Genomic DNA, 16,406 nt, shown 5'->3' with positions numbered 1-16,406 from the left:
GCAATCAAAATGACAATAAGTGAACCAAATACAAAGACATCGTTTGTAAATGAATGTTAATACTGAACAAAATACTTAATGATCAAATAAAGCCAGAACTAGATTAAAGATTACTTTAGAATAGAAATACAAACAGTAGGATGTAACATTAAATAGTTCAATCAAATAAAGTAAAATGTGGACCAAACTGAAGAAAAAGACTGTTAGTCACTGTTTAGACAATAAAGAATAATCATTCTAAAAGCAATTAAAGCATGATAAAGTGTTTGTAGATGGAAACAGCTCATGCTCTATTTTCTGTTCACGGAGAGAGGAGCTGAAAGGATCCCCCAATAAGGTAATGTAATAGAATGGCTAACTGCTAACAGCCAGGCGGATTCTACTGTGTAACGTTGTGTCAACAGACTAGGCTGACGTGTCACTCAGCGGGGAGATCCTTTGGCCAATGGGGAAGCTCGATCGCTGGGGTGACGTCACCAGACAGGCAGGGGAAAGGTCTTTTCTATCTCATTAAAAGGGCAGGCGAGATGACAGAGGAGAGGGCTAGAGCGACACAGACAGACCTGGACAGACGGAGAGAGACTCACCACCCGGAGACTCGAGAGCCGAGCCGGAGACACATAGAGCCACTGACACCAGATGACAGAGGAGCGCCTCGTAGCAGAGATCCGCCGAGACGAGATCAAGCGCTCCCAAACCGCCGAGGATCCGAAAACCAAGGTTGCCTTGGCGTCCAGCAACCACTAAGAGAAGCCGCGTGTTGTCATAGACAACCCGAGAGACAACAACACCACCACCGGAGAAGAACGCTCGGATCGGCCCCAGCTGATCAGATCATGGACAAAACTGCCACACCAAAGAGATAATTAGCTAGAAGAAGAAGATCCTGTACTTGTTTGATGCATAAGCTGTGTTTTATTAAGAATGGAATAAACACACCAGTTTGTTTTATTCAGATCACCTCGTCTGCGTTTTCCTTAATAGAACCGAACACCTGAAATACAAAACAATGCAGAGAGAAGGGTAAAAGACTATACGATCACAGATCATATATAAATGAAGTGAAAGATACTTCATCCGCTAACGCAGTGTTTCTCAAAGTGGGGGGCGCGCCAGGCATGACAGGGGGGGCCTTGAGATTTATAAAAAAAAAGAAACAAAAATAAAATTTGGGATTACAGAAAATTATCACTAAAGTGCTATCTGTTGCAGCTGCACTGTTCTCCATGAAAATACCATATTTGGATAAGTCTGACCATTTCTCAAAATCTGAAAATCATTATTTAATAAAACACAGAAAAGGATCACCAAGTTACTCTGGATAAAAAAAAACTTTACAGACAACATTAAGACAAAGCTTCCTGACACATCTCCATCCAAACTCTTGGAATAACTCATTGAAATCTCATCTGATACCACCTGGAGAGCTAGTTTCAGAGTGTGGCGCTGAGTACCAAGTATCTCATGATGCAGCAGTTAAGGTGTTGATACCATTCAGCACCGCATATCTGTGTGAAGCTGGCTTTTCATCCATGACAGCTCTGAAAACAAAATATAGGGCCAAGTTGAGCCTTGAGGATGATGCGTGTTGCCTTGTCAAAGATTGACAGCAATAAAGACTGTTTGCTTATTTCCTATGTTCGCTTTGTAAATTCCCAGTCACTGAGTTAAGATCTGCTGTTTTGCAAATATGTCAAAAACAGCGACAGCTGATGAGCTCTTCAAAATTATTGACAGTTACCTGACAGAACATGGACTGAAATGGGAGAACTGTGTGGGCTTTTGCTCTGACGGTGCGCAGGCCATGGCAGGGAAAAGGAGGGGGCTATAGGCGCTCATCAAGGGGGTCTCGCCAAACGCGCAATGGACGCACTGTAAATTCACAGAGAGGCGCCAGCGTCAAGACAGCTTAGCCCTGAGCTGAATGAGGTTGACAGAAGTTATAAACGTGGTAAATTTCATCAAAACCAGAGCCCTGAAAGCGCGCCTGTTCTCTGCGCTGTGTGAGGAGATGGAAGCTGACCATTCTGCTGTGCTGTTTCACAGCGAGGCAAGGTGGCTCTCGCGAGGGAAGGTGTTGCCAATTTGAAAGGTCACGATATTGGTGTTATTTCAATAAATTTAAACATGGCCCATTTCATGACTATTTTGTTGGGGCGAGGGGGGGGGGGGGGGCCAAGATATTTTGGTCCGCCAAAGGGGGGCCTGACAGAAAAAGTTTGAGAAGCACTGCGCTAACGTATCTATGTCTTTCTCTAGAATGTGCGTTTCACTTAGCAGAGCAACGTCCACCTGTTCTTTTTTCATCAGTGTGAGCACGCTTTTGCGTTTGTGTTGGTTATTTATTCCCCAAGTGTTCCAGATCATTATATTCAAACTAGCCATAATCTATACATGTTGTGTAGTTATTGGTAATGCTTCTGGAGTGCGAGGCAACAATAGATATACATCCAACTAGTGAGGTCCCGTTGAGAGCCGAGCTTAAAAACATACATATATACAAATAAAAATCCCCTTTCCCCCCCTCCCATCGAGAGTCGTACAGGATTGTGTCCCATAGACACATCCTACACTTATGACTCCCTCCCTTAGGCCACCGGATTACCCAAATTGAGTTTTGTAATCCTATTCTTCCTATGCTAATTGCCATAGGATCTAAAACTTTCATTCTAATTCGATAGAATGTCGCTTTTGGTCTTGCGCCTTCCCATTAATGTACTAACAATAGTTTGAAAAATGAAAAATATACCTTCATTAATATATTCATTTGAACCTTCTACTAACTTATGTAGGAAACATCAGAAAAAAGGAAGAGTGGAGATAAATACTAACACCTTAAAATGAGAAAAAATAACAATGAAAGATAAAAAATAAAAAAAGGAGTGAGAACTAAAATAAAACTCATCAGAGAAAAACAGATGGAATAAAATTGAGTAAAGAGAAAAAAGAGAAAAACAGAGACTTTTAGAGCTACATTGTGCAAATCTCTAAATCAGTGGAGTAATTATTTAAAATATTAGAATAACCTTGTTGTGCCTATACATTTAGATGTGGCTTTTTCTTTCTTTTTTAAAGCCTTATTAAAGCCTTATTAAACTTCAGTCCTTGAATCCTATGCTTATTCACATCGGATGTAAGTGTTAAATTTACAGGCCTTCGTTGAAGGGGTGCATTATATTCTAGAAGGTTGTAGAATTGTGAGGTTTGGTTGGTTCCCCGCCACACGCTCTCCTGAGGTATGGTGCTGATTGGTGCATTCCCCGCCGCACGCTTTTTGAACGATTGCCACTTTCATCACGCAGCTGTCATAGTTTGTGATTAGCGCCCCAGAGGGCTTTATATACCGGGACCTTCCTTCTATCGTTGTCGGGTCGTTCTGGAATACAACTGCATTTGCCTGTTTTTTCCCTGTTGCTGTTCCTGGTCTACTTTCTCTCCAGGACCTTTCTGTGGAGAACCGCTGTTGAGAACCTTGTTCCCCGTTTGGAGCTGCGCCTCGTTTTGCCCGCTTTACGCGTTGCGCTTGGGTGAGTGGAACCAAACCCCTCTGGATTATTCTGATTGTGTGTATTGAAGAAACACTGAAGACTGTCACTATCGTTTGGTTCTGGATTATTCTGATTGTGTGTATTGAAGAAACACTGAAGACTGTCACTATCGTTTGGTTCTGGATTATTCTGATTGTGTGTATTGAAGAAACACTGAAGACTGTCACTATCAATTGGTTCTGGATTATTCTAAATTGTGTGTTGTGGGGAACACTGAAGACTGTCACTGTCAATTGGTTCTGGACCCAGCTAGGGAGGAGGGAACCACACTGCCTCTGTGTTTCGTTGGACTGTTTCTGATATCTCTCTCTCTCTCTCCATTTTCCACCTTGAGCGAAAGCTGGGAGTATCTGCAGAGCCGCTACAACGTCACATGCCAATTCCCCACCACTATCTGCTGGGAGTATCTGCAGAGCCGCTACAACGTCAGATGCCAATTCCCCACCACTATCACCAGGAGGATTCTGCAGAGCGGCAGATGACTCTGCCGAAGGCAGTCTCCCTATTTGTTTGATTATTGTACTTATCCTTCTTCTGACTCTGTAAATAAATACGCCCTAGCATTTGGCTAACTCTGAACTTCCTGTCTGTGCCGTTGCGTTTGAGGTCGGTTACAAACCATAACAAGAATACTGGTAAATATGTAAACACTGCTGTATGATCCAGAATGATCTTCCTACCCAGGGGTCATGACCTTCTAGTATTTTCCGGGATATTCCTTTGTGTCCCTGAGCAGTCAAGAGAGGAGCCCAGAATGTTCCAGAATATTCATAATGTCAATGTTGGATTATTGTCTCCACAGAGACCAGAAGACTGTAAATATAATGCCTTTACGAGCCATATTAAACATCTTGTGCCTTATTGTTGCCCGCGTGCATATCATCTGTTACTTTTGTTGAGCCGTGGTAAAGTCATTCTAATAAAATTACTAAAATACAAAGAAATAGAGAGATGAGTAAGCTTATCTGATTCAAGCCAGTGTTGCGTCCTGCCCGGGGGGACCTGATCCATTTAGCTTCATGTAATCTTCGGCGGCTTTAGGCATGCGTATTCCCTGTCTAATACCGTCTTTTCCCATGATCGATAATAGTGCCGGGTAGTTAAGAATTGGCCTGAAACCACTCTTGAACATTCTCTGCATCACATCCTTGTAGGGGAAACGCTGAGCGATGGCCTCCTTACATAGATCTTCGTAGATAGCTATTGAATTTTCACCATATTTCAGTTTCCCCCTTTGATTGCGCGCTGCTCTAATGATGGCGTCTCTTATTACCGTCTTACGCAGGGTGACAATGATAACTCTCGGACCGTTACCTCTTTGGCCTCGTATACCGACTCTGTAACATTGGTCCACTGTCGGCGCTGTGGGAAGGTTGTTATTACCTAAAATATCTACTAACACTGTTGGAAAGCTGTCGTCTGTGCATTTGACTGATTCATCCAGTCCCACGATGCGGATATTATTTCGCCTGTAGTAACGTTGGGTCTCAAGGTGCCTCTCCATTGCTTTCTCTTCGACTTCTTGTATTTTCTTCCGACATTCTTCCTCCACCTGTTTTATCCCCGTCGATAATTCTGTTAATCCATCGTTGAGGTTCTTCTCGTTCACTTGGACCCTCTGTGTAATTTCTATCACCGTATTCTCCACTGCCGTAATTCGCCCGGACTGTGCAGCGGCTGCTTCCATAACCAGTTCGAATTTAGCATCGATGTGTGCTTTGAATTCCTCGATAGCTACCATCTGTTCCTTCATCAGGATAGTCAGAGAGTTGAAGTCGGGATGTGAAATTGCACTGCTTGTGTCAGATGGTGTTGTGGGTGCAATGATGGACCCGATGAGTTTGTTGGAGATTATCTTCTCAAATTCCCCTGCTTTATCTTTTACGGTATTTTTACAAGTCGTTACCGTTGTGTCGTCATCTGCTGTCTCCCTCTTGGGGCCAGACTTTCTGTCTTTTGATATAGTTAGTAGAAGGTCTTATCAATACATACGGTGTGGTTTAATCTCTTTTGGTATTGTTCAAATAAGGTTTTTAAATGAAATTAACGTTTAAATGAAACCAAACGCGTATCGCTTCACATTGCGTTCAAACCGGAAGTTTTCAACGTTATCTAAATACGGTTCACGTTCTCCTTGCTCTTTATATCGGCTGCACGCCTTCCTTCAGTGAAACAACATCCAACTCGCCGCTCTCACTTCCGCGTCATAACTCCTCTCACGTCTCGCGAAGGCCAACCCACCACCGTCTGATGTTTCTCCTCTTATCCGCTATCAGAGCTTGTATGCGCGCATCCGAAATTGATAGCCATAAAGGGACAGGCGCACTTTTACCAGGCAGATTAAAGCCGCTCTGTTACAAGGTGATATTGCCAGTCAGGATGCTCTCTATTGTGCATGAGTAGAAGTTCTTAAGGATCTTCTGACTCACTTTGAACTTCCTTAGGCGCCTATGGAAGTAGAGGCGTTGCCTTGCCTTCTTGATTACACTGTCAATGTGTGTGGTCCATGTCAAGTCCTCGGATATGTGGACTCCGAGGTACTTAAAACTGTTCACTCTCTCAACCGGTGCCCCGTCGATGCTGAGTGGGCTGTAGTCCCTGACCCCCGACCTCCTAAAGTCCACAATCATCTCTTTTGTTTTGCTGACGTTCAGGGAGAGGCATTTCTCCTGACATCACCAAGCCAGATTCTCTATCTCTTCCAGGTAGGCCCTCTCATCGTTTGCAGAGATCAGGCCCACCACTACTGTGTCGTCAGCAAATTTGATGATTGTGTTGTTGTTCCGCTGTGCCACACAGTCGTGTGTGTACAGTGAGTAGAGGAGGGGACTCAGAACAAAGCCCTGGGGGGCCCCTATGTTGAGGGTGATGGATGAGGAGGTGCAGTTGCCTGCTCTCACCACCTGGGGTCTACTCGTCAGGAAGTCCAAGACCCACTGGCAGAGGTCATAGTTCAAGCCCAGGTCCCTGAGCTTGGCTATGAGTTTGGAGGGGATTATGGTATTGAATGCTGAGCTCTAGACCAGTGGTTCCCAAAGTCGGGGTCGCGACCCAAAGGTGGGCCGCGAGCAGCCACGGGTGGGCCGCGAGATGATTAAAAAAGAAATAAAAAAAATCATTTTATTTTTTTTTATTTTTTTTATTTTTTATTTTTTTGTCAGGCCACTGAACTTAGAAGCAGGACAGTGTTTCTAGTTGTATTCTATTCTATTGTATTCTAAAATGTGACTATATGGTTTTATACTTAATAAATAAACAAAAGCAAAAAAATCTACTTATTTCAACGAACATTTCAAACTAAATAACAGATTATGCACATAAAACGCTGAAAACAACCGAAGCAACAATAGTATTTTAATGAGGCTATTATTATTATCATTATTATTTTGCAACAAGTTAGCCCTCTCATAAATAGCACATATAAATGAATAACTAACTTGAACTAACGTAATAGGATTGAAGTGATATTTGGCTTAAAAAATCGGTCGCCTGGCAAAAAAAAAAAAAAAAAGCCTGACGATGTGCATTGGGCCACGGCTCTTTGACGCCTTATTTTCTGGGTCCTGGCCTGAAAAGTTTGGGAACCCCTGCTCTAGACAATGAACAGCATTCTCACATAGTTCCCCTGCCTCTTGTCCAGGTGTGATGCTGCTGTGTGCAGCACATGGGCTATGGCGTCCTCCGTGGACCTGTTGGGGCGATCTGCAAATTGCAGGGGGTCCAGGTTGATGGGGAGGGAGGAACAGATGTAGCCCTTCACAAGCTTCTCAAAGCACTTCATGGCTATGGAGGTGAGAGCTACATGTATGTATGCATCTTGTTTGTTTGTTTGTGTGTGTGTGTGTGTGCGTGTTCAAGACTGGTCTCTGAGAATGTTAAAACTGACTTTCTAGTTCTTCTTTCTATGTTCACAGAAAGGTAAAGAAACAATATACCTTGTATTTGAGAGGTTATGATGCTGTTTAAATGCGGTGACAGCAACGTTATTTGAACGCTATGTTTCACTGTTCAACAGGGCTGTACCACACACAAACATTCTAAATAAACAACTAGTCAACAACTTACCCATAAAGACAGACGACAGACCATCTGAGGCAGTCATTGACACCTCGTTCATTAAATCCGATGGAAAGTTTATCAACAGAGGCCATGTGTGTGTTTATGGGTGTCCTCCAGCCAGGCTCCCACTCTCCCAACTTCAACTCGCCAACGAAAGCACTCGTCTTGATTCACATGCAAATTGATTCTGCCCCCATGCAATGACCAGTCACACGGAAACAGCCTTTTTTAAACAAAGAATTGTTACTAGTAGAGATACTATAACTGTTCGCTTTTATAGTAAATATGTTCTTAAACATTCAAACTGTGAATATAAAAAAAACGAAAAACGAAAAATACAACAAAAAATAACGAAATCAACTTTTATTGTGATTTGCTGTAATTTCACTTCCGCGACTTGTGGGCGATACCGCTGGGCACAGTCACATTTTGACTTGACTTGACAATGGGTATAAGGATCTGTATCTGGTAAATGGACTGAATTTATATAGTGCTTTTTATCCAAAGCACTTTACAACTTACGTCTCACATTCACACACAGACGGCGGAGGTGACCATGCAAGGTGCCAACCTGCTCATCGGGAGCAGTTAGGAAGAGCGGCAATTTAACCGAGAATCTGATTACCAAACCTCTATACCTACTCAGCCACTGTCATCACCGTCGGTTATTTTAATGCCGTAGCCATTTTATGTGGTATGTGTGTGGTCACTATTCACTCTTAGGAGGGGCCTCTTTTTGGGGCCCCCCTAACACCACTGATCTACTCACCCAATTTCTCTCAACAGAACATTTTGTGAAATAAATTGGTTGCTCACAGGGAGGCGGCTTGTGTTGAAGGGCAGCTGCTTTCATCACAGTGGAGCATAGTGGAACTATTATCGATACCCAGGAATGCAGGAATTCTCAGAGCTAATCTCAGTCGGTATCCTTAGATGTGAAAGATACATGGAGATCTGAATATTCATTTAAATAAGAAGAACAACCCCAAGGCTATTTAGCTTACCAACCTACTGGACAGCTTTGAGCTAATACAACATGTAAATGAACCCACTCACCAACATGGTAACACCCTAGACTTAGTGATGACAACAAGGCTGAACATTGATAAAGTATCAGTAATCGAATTACCTATATCTGACCATCACTGTGTATTCTTCAACCTAAACTTAACAGAGACTAAAAAGGTAACCGTTGTAAAGCGAAGAGTACTAGATGACATTGCAGGAGAGAAGTTCTCAAACATCATGAGACAAACTGAACCATCCAGCCTGGACTGTTCTTTAAACTGCATGGTTGAAAATCCCAACAACACCCTATCATATACACTGGATGCTGTCGCTCCATTAAAGGCAAAAAAAAGTCAAGTGACAAAATCTCCCCATGGTTAAATAATAGCAGTGTTGGTCAGACAAAGATAATCTGTAGAGCTGCTGAACGAAAATGGAGGAAAACCAAGCTCACAGTCAACTGCGATATATATAAGGAAGCCATGACTGCCTATAACAAAGAACGAGTGGCACGAAAAGAAAATGTTTCTAAGATTATCACAGAGAATGTTGGAAACTCTAGAATATTATTCTCAGCCATCGACCAGCTACTCAACACTGCCCCCACCCAGTGGCGTAGCGGAGGCTCCCGCAAGCCCCGCGGTGCAGGGGGGCCCCGGAGCTTAGGGGGCCCCGCCCCCACTGTAGACTATCCTCTTAGATTTCGTAATGCGCGGGAACAGGGCGGAGACAGTGTGAGGAGCCCAGTATGGTTCTGCAGGACTGCAGCTGGATGCATCTCCGCAGAGGGCGGGGCCCCGAGGGGCGTGATTACCAAACCAAGCCGCATTTCTCGGAGACGCTCTCTGATTGGCACTGACTGACGCTCTCTGATTGTTCAAAACACACACACAAAGATGAGAGCGAAAGCCGAACAGGAGACGGCAAAGCTACGAAAAAGAACATCATTGTTCCAGCAGGCAGCAAAGGTAGACTGACTCTAACGTTACTGAAGAATGCATCGGCAGTAAGCTCCCCACCCAGGCCGGCCGCGTCCACCGCTATCAACACGCCGGTCCCCTGGTCAGCTCCGCGTCGAGTCCAGGCAGACAGACAGCCCAGCCAGGCCCCCAGCCACGCTACAGCCGCCGAGACAGGTTAGAATAATAGAACGTTTTATTCGCCATAACCAGTATGAGTAGCCTACAGGTTACATTGGAACTGGAATCTAATCCGTAAATTTTTTAGTACATGGTTTAAGTGGCCGCGATGTCCAGTGTGATGATAATAATGATGTGTGTAGCTGTAGCCGGACGGCCAGTCGCGATATTCAGACATGGCACGAGATTATGGGTCATTGTAATTACGAGGATTTACTGAAACTGCAAGTAGTGTCAGAGCCTGCATAAGCGGAGGGTGAGCTGGACATTAGGGTAGGCTATTATGGGACGGACCTCGCGCGTAGCGCGCAAACTTTTCTCACTTTATTATTGATCTATGGTCTGACCCTGCGGGGGGGCCCTGACATATTGCGCAACGCCACTGCCCCCACCCCTCCACAGTAATCTGCATCAAAATGTGAAGAACCAGCATTATTCTTCAATAACAAAATAACTTCAATTAGAGCCAGCATTAGTCCTGATACGAACTTGGACACCATCAGCAAACCCTGCGAAAAAGTCACCATAGGAAGATTTGCTTGCATTACATCAACTGAGCTTTACAAAACTGTCATGGAATGTAACTCCTCCACTTCCTGTATTGACCCTATACCCACAGCATTTTTTTAAGCGAATATTCGAGAGTATTGCAAGTCATGTCCTAAATATTATAAATACATCGCTTCTGACAGGTATTTTCCCAGACGCATTCAAAACAGCTGTCGTAAGACCCTTACTAAATAAACCCAAACTAGACAGTAATGTACTAACCAACTATAGGCCAATATCCAACCTCCCATTCATCAGCAAGATACTGTCTCAATACAAATAAACTCCTTTCTCAAAGAAAACAATATCATGGAGGAATTTCAATCAGGCTTCAGAATGCACCATAGCACTGAAACTGCTCTTACAAAAATAATTAGTGACCTCAGAATAAACTGATGCAAACAACGTCTCAATTCTCGTCCTATTAGATCTAAGCGCAGCGTTTGACACGATCGACCATGATATCCTAATAAATCGTCTAGAAAAGTTAGTTGGTCTTTCTAACTATGTATTAAACTGGTTCAGAACATATATCAAAGGGAGAAAATATTACGTCAGGCTTGGAAATCATTCTTCTGAGAAACATGACACCTACTTCGGAGTTCCACAGGGGAGCTGCCTTGGTCCATTATTATTCTCACTATACATTGTTAGGATTGGGGGTGCTAACTAAGGTGAGAACACAATTGCAGACAGGAAGAGAGGAGGCAGAGACGGCAGGGTAACGTGGATATATATATAGGCTTTACTTGGACAACGAAACGATACAAAACGGAACATACAATGGCTCAGCCGAGCTGGCTTTAATACAAAACAACACTGAAGGACATGGGAAAACAAAGAGGAACGAAAACGGAATACATAGACTACTTACAACACTCAAGAACATGAAGCAAGGCACGGGAGAGGCACGACGGGCAAGGGAACACAGAGGTAAGTGAGGGTAACAAGGAGGGTACTGGAGACAATGACGCCACAAGGAAGTGATGACAGATCCACACTTAAATACAGACACTAATTACAAACGAGCAACACCTGGCAGGGCCAGGCCAAAACACAGAATCAATAACACCAAACTAGACACATAAAGCAATAACACACACAACAACCAGACAGGGGGACGACATCAAACAAAGACAGGGATTGGCCCAAGATAATAGATAATTAGAGATTAACTCTATTATCTTGAACCATACCAAGATGGCCGCCTGCACCATCAGGCTCCTCTGGCCACTAGAGGGAGGTAGGGAACCAGGTAGGCGACCATTGTCAGGAGGAAGGAAATGTCCAATGTCATTCTCATAACCGGCCTGGGGACGTTACAATACATGCTGCCACTCGGAGACATCATTAGAAAGCACAATGTATGTTTCCATAGTTACGCAGATGACACACAATTGTACATCTCCACTAAACCAAATGATCACACAGCTATAAACTCCATTTCCGCCTGTCTCTTAGCAATTAACAAATGGATGACGAACGACTTCCTAAAATTAAATGAGGACAACACTGACATCCTACTAGTCGGTCCTATAACAAAAAGGGAAATGTTACAGAGCTATATGGGGCAACTTACTCCTTGGATCAAACCCGAAGTTACAAGTCTTGGTGTTATAATAGACTCAGACCTAAGCTTTAAATCACACATCAACAAGGTGACAAAAACATAATTTTCCACCTTAGAAACATAGCTATGGTACGGCCGTTTATAAATCAAAAAGACGCTGAAAAACTGATCCATTCCACCAAAGTTATGGAACACACTACCTATGGACATTAGGGAAGCTAGATCTCTTAATATTTTCAAAAATAAGCTAAAGACTTACCTCTTCACCATAGCCTTCTAATACACCCCGCTGTTCATTGTACTGTAGCACTATTTTACTCTGTCCATTCTATTGCATAATTTTACTATCTATTCTATTCTACTATTCTATTATTGCACTGTATTATTTTACGCTTTTTATTACAGGTTTCAAACTGTCAGATATTAAACTGTGTGGGTATCAAACAAGAGACTGTCAGGCTTTAAAACTGTGTAGGACCCAGGCCTAGGGTGACCAAATCCGTATGATCCAAATGCAGGACAGCATGTCGATTTTGCAGGACATTTGTTGAAATTGCGGGACACTAATGAATACGTATGCAAGAATCATGTTTACATAATGTATTCATAATTTTTATCAAAATATAAGCATTTAATGTATTAAACACAGGTATATACAGGATGCATATAATAACATGAGTAGCATGAGTAGGCCTACAAAGAGTGTTATCCTGCATAAGTGAAATATACATAAACAAATTAAAACAGCAGTGAATAAGGAAACAACTATTAAAAAAATTGCCTATAGAGTGAACTCGGTTTCGTGGTCTGACCTCAAACATCTTACTGTACCATAAGGGGCTACGTCTGCTAGGAATTTTTCTGTGGCCTGGAGTGTGTCACTCTTTTCTTTGATAAAGTAAACAAACACTGCCCCTGTACACACGTCTGTAAAATACTGTACATATCTAAAACCTCCTATGGACTCGTTGCTTACTGGGCCTGCTAGGTGTATGTCAACTAGTGCAAGTGGTACCCTTACTCTGTCTGTGGGATTTCTGTATCTCGGTTGGGTAAACTTCCCCGTTTTGCACATTGCAAAATTTTTGTCAGGTCTACGCTTCTCCCCCTCAATGTGCATGCCCTCTGACACTACTTGCAGTTTTAGTAAATCCTCGTAATTACAATGACCCATAATCTCATGCCATGTCTGAATATCGCGACTGGCCGTCCCGCTACACACATCATCATTATCGTTACACTGGTCGTTGTCATTACACTTTTCAGATAAAATATTCTCTGGTACATCTTTATGTCAAACCGGGTACCGTCAGGTTCTACAAGAAAATGTTTACCTTTATCGAAGAATACCTTGGTGCCGCTTGCAGTAGCGGCTATTACAGAGAATAGTCCTTGTGGGAACGATGGTACATATAGAGCGTTCTTTAGCGTCACCGTACGCTGGCGCCCCCTGCTGTCCGATAGGCATACCTGTGCGTCTCCCCTCTCTTGTGCCAATCCATAGATGCGTCTACCGTCCGCCAGCTCCATGCAGTGCCTCTCCGAGTGGAAAGTGTCGTCAAAGTTCTTGAACCGACTCCTGTCGTTGATGACATGGGACGACGCTCCCGTGTCCACGATCAGTCCCCTTCTCTGGGCCCGCTGCATCTGGGCCGGTCGGGCGATGCCCGCCGTCCGCGCTCCAAAAACGCAGTCTTCTTGTCCCGTTATCCTCCGGGCGTCGTCTCGACTCGCCTCACGTCGATCGTCACCGCCATCGATTTTCCGGGCGTCGTCTCGATTCATCTCCCGTCGATAGTCGCCTCCATCGATTCTCCGGGCGTCATCTCGATTCATCTCACGTCGATAGTCGCCGCCGTCGTGTCCGCTGTCGTCATCCTGTCCACAGCCGTTATCTTGTCCGTAGTCGCCATTTTGTCCGTGGCTTTCGTCTCGCCTGTAGTTGCCATTTTGTCCGCGGCTTTCGTCTCGCCTGTAGTCGCCATTTTGTCCGTGGCCTCTGTCTCGTTCATGGCCGTCGTCTCGTCCGTAGCCGCCATCTTGTCCATGCGCGTATCGCTCGCTCTGGTTGTGTTTCTCCATGCACACTCTGTCTGTGTGCCCCGTGGATTTGCAGAAGCTACACCAGACAGTCTTTGTGCATTCGCTTCTCCGATGGCCTTTATCTCCGCATCGCCAACACGCCAGGTCCGTCGTGGTCCTGGTTCTCTCTCTTGGCGTCACTCGAGCCTTTAGCACCCTCTCCCCTTCCTCCGCGGTGGCTGGGTGGGTGTCTTCTGAGGCCTCGAAGTTCCTTAATTTAGCCTTGAATTGTCCCAACGTAATGTCCGTTGAACCGTGTGTTATCAGGAGTGTGAACGGTTTGTACAGCTCCGGTAGTCCTCTCATTATCATCGCCATCATTAGGCCATCCCTTGGTGCTTCTCCGGCACTCCTCAATGGCGTCGTGATTTGCTCCGCTCTGTTGACGTATTCGGTCACAGTTTCGGTGGTCCTCTTCCTCAGGCCCGTTAGTGCTGTGTAGAGGGCCACGACTCTGGGTCTTCCTCGCCCGATGAAATGCTCTCTCAGTACCACCAGGCTTTCTCTGCCTCTGTCTTTAGTGTCGCGGAATATCTGCCCCAGGCTGGTGTCGTCAAGCATCGGTGCTAACTCACAGTACGCGCTAGCATTCCGCTGGTCGTCCAGGGCTTGCTCTTCCGCTGTCAGTTCTCCGGTGGGGGCCCCCAGGATCGTCTCCTTCAGCCCCGCCCTGTGCATGCAGCACAGCATGCGCTCTTCCCAGAGCTCGTAGTTCTCTGCTTTTCCATTGAATGTCAGCCACTTGTCTCTTCTCTTGTTTTCCATCCTCTTCGTTAATGGTATGGTTAGCTTTTACTCTTGTTGGCCTAGCGACTAGCCACGCGGTGCTCCCGGTGCTATCCTAGCCTATAACTTCAGCTAAGCTTGCTACAGTACCTCCACTATTTCGCCCCGGCGTTATCTGGGCCCATAACCTGTTAACAGAACTCAGCTATAGGGCGACAATAATGTGGTCAAGAGGCATGGTTTCTATCTTGAGCCTGAACTGACGTGACTTGTCTTTATTCACATGGTAAGCAGCAGCAACACAAGTCTTCTCTCTCTGAGAGACATTGGGGGAAGAGAACGAAATGGGTGTATACCTTTGCTTTTATAGTTGCCATAAGGTAGAGTACCTGGGTGGCTCCACCTAGAGCGCCATCCAGTGGGAACAGATATATATGCAACTAGGCAATCACAGGTGGAGACAATTATATATGCAGGTAAACAGTTACTAGTGTAAACAGCCATATGTGCAGTTAGACAGTTACTAACAAACCTACACAGAGCCTCTGATCTCAACAAGTTACCTCAATGTCGACATTCAGCCTGCCGCCTGCACGATGCGCGCAGTTGTGAATGATGTGGGCAAGACAGTTTGCCTTCACAATGCTGTCGTGGTCGTCGTGAAGCTTTTTGTACACAGATTTGTGTTTTCCATAGTTAACACTAGCATTATCCGCCAAATATGCGGATATGCGGTCTAAGCCCAGACCATTTTGACGAAGCCTGCTCATGATCTGGCTGTGGATTGCGTCTGCCGTTTCATTGTATTGTAGTCCCAGCTCGGGAGTCCAATAGCGCACGGCGAGTGGGAAGAGTTTGGTCGTCCCGTGATTAGACGCATCAGATGCGATGAAATAGAATGACACTGGTAGGCCTATTCATAACATAAACAGCTCGCGCCAGGTGCTATGTATAGTATATGCGTTCGCGCTGGTTAGACTATAGGCTATGATGTAACGTACAGTACTTGCGGTGCATTAGTGCATGGTTGGGGATTAATGAGAGGACAAAAACAATAATGATTCATATATTTTAAATTGTTTATTGAAATGTGGGACACTTTTCTTCTGTTGCGGCATGCAGCACAGAGGGCTAAATTGCGGGACTGTCCCGCACAAATCGGGACGTTTGGTCATACCACCCAGGCCTAGAACTGCACCCTGAGAGAGGGAACTGCACCCTGAGAGGGAGGTTTGCTCTGGGTGGGAGGTTCAAAGGGTCAAAGTGGGTATAAAACAGGAGGGAAGACTGTCAAGTTTTAAACTGTGGATACCAAACATAGAAGGTAAAGACGACTTTGAACTGTTGAACAGTAATCCAGAACTATTTTATTGCACTGTAAAATATTATATATTTTTTAATCTATTCTATTCTACAATTTTATTGCACTGCACTATTTTACTGTCTATTTTATCCTACTCTTTTTATTGGGATGTTAGATCCTAATGTGAAAAACTGTGATTTTATATGTCTGCACTTTATGTGCTAATTTTATGCCTGTCTTTTTTCTGTTGTGAAGCACCTTGAGCTGCAGTTTCTGTATGAAAGGTGCTATACAAATAAAGTTTATTATTATAATTTATTATTACCCAGAGACATGCAGCATGGCAAGGGAGGGACAGGTTCTCGTATTGCCGTTATTCCGCGAGGAACTTGAAGCTAGCTAACAGATTGGACTCATTCCAA

Source organism: Notolepis coatsorum (genome assembly GCF_963971535.1).
Source record: "Notolepis coatsorum genome assembly, chromosome: 1".
Lineage (NCBI taxonomy): Eukaryota > Metazoa > Chordata > Actinopteri > Aulopiformes > Paralepididae > Notolepis > Notolepis coatsorum.
The sequence above is the reverse complement of the archived record's forward strand: the minus strand, read 5'-3'. Positions refer to the sequence as shown.